Source organism: Oryctolagus cuniculus, chromosome 21 (assembly GCF_051225735.1).
Source record: "Oryctolagus cuniculus isolate XC-2025 breed Fujian yellow rabbit chromosome 21, ASM5122573v1, whole genome shotgun sequence".
NCBI lineage: Eukaryota > Metazoa > Chordata > Mammalia > Lagomorpha > Leporidae > Oryctolagus > Oryctolagus cuniculus.
In genome coordinates, this window is record NC_142887.1 from 40,261,585 (window position 1) to 40,263,232 (window position 1,648).

Genomic DNA, 1,648 nt, shown 5'->3' on the forward strand with positions numbered 1-1,648 from the left:
GATCTTGCCTTTAACATACTACTTGGAATTTAGTAGCTCATGAAATCTGCAGACTGCATAAATGAATGAATATTTTGAGGGCTGTGCTTTTGTGGAGGAACTTCATAGGAGACCGAAGGAATAAAATAAATCAAAAGTATCCACAGTATATAGAATGTATACTATTTTACAAGTCACAGAGAAGAAGAAGAAGAAGAAGGAAAGTAGTAAGACTAGAAAGTTTGTGGCAAGACTAACAGGCGCTGGTCAAGAACTTAATAAGCACATTAGGAAAGCAGTAAGGTTTCTTTTTTTTTTTTGAGGAAAAGTTTTTATTTCTAGTGATGAAATTGGCTACAGAACATTATGAAAGTTTAAAAATACAAAGAGAAATTGTCTATAATTAATAGATTCAAAATTTGACAATCAGTGAATATCATCATTAGTCATTACCAACAACAGTTATTGATTTGAAAGGCAGAGTGACAGGAAGAGGGAACCACTGCTTCACTCCCCAGACACTTGCAATAGCCAAAGCTTGACCAAGCCAAAACCAGGAACTGGGAATTCATTCTGGATGTCCCATTTGGGTGCAGGGACCCAAGCACTTCTGCCATCCTCCGTCTCCTCCCAGGGTGCACACTAGCAGAAACTTGCCTCAAAGCAGAGAAGCTACCACTCAAGCCAGGCATTTGTATATGGGATGTGGGTGTGTGGTGGTGATAGCAAGCCCTCATGGATAAAAAAAAAAAAAAAAAAAAAAAAAAAAAAAAAAAAAAAAAAGTTATTTCTATGCCAAGGAAATTACTCTGTAGTCTTTCTCTTATAAACTACGTATTGCTGAACCTAGATAATTTTTCCTTTATTTAACAATGACATGAAAATGTCAGTTGAGTTGGCTTTCCTGAAGACCTTGTTTCTTGAATATTAGTGGCTAGCTGAGATAAATTCTTTTCATCTCTTTCTCGCTTCGGCAGCACATGTGCTCGCTTCGGCAGCACATATACTAAAATTGGAATGATACAGAGAAGATTAGCATGCCCCTGCGCAGTAAGGTTTCTTTACCTCCCTGTAGGCTCTGCTCTCCAGAGGTGAACAGGGTCCTCTAAACCCACTTGCTGCACACACAAACACCTGAGTGTTGTATTCTCCCACAGGTGTTGGAGACTGATATGGTGTTCTGATTTATATTTACATAATGGCTAGTGACATCGGGCATATTCACATGTTTTGACCATGTACATTTCTTCTGAGAAATGTCTATTCAGATCCTTGCCTGTTTCTTCACTGTATTTTTTGGAGTTTTTCCAATTCATGTAAATGTTCTGGAAATCTGTAAACATTCAGAGTTTTAATTTTTCCTGCCATCTGTTCATTGTATCTACACTCTGATGTTTACTTTGTTGTGAAGAAGTATCTTAGTTGGATATACTCAAATGTCTCTGTTTTTATTTTTGTGACTATTGCTATTGGAATCTTACCCAAAAGCTATTGTGTGTTGACAATATTTAGAGTTTCCCTATGTTTACTTGGGTTTGGGTCTTATGATTACATTTTAATTCACTGTGAGTTCACTTTCACATAATGTAAGAGATGTTGGAGTCTCTTTTCAGGCTTCTACATATGGATAATCAAGTTCCTCTGCACCACTTGTGAAAGAGATTCTTCT

The 1,648-nt window shown here is 37.1% G+C and overlaps 1 pseudogene; it reads left to right on the forward strand.

Annotated features, from left to right (window-relative positions):
* Nucleotides 1–961: 961 nt before the first annotated feature.
* On the forward strand, nt 962–1,029 carry LOC149119949 (U6 spliceosomal RNA; annotated as a pseudogene).
* The last annotated feature ends 619 nt before the right edge of the window (nt 1,030–1,648 follow it).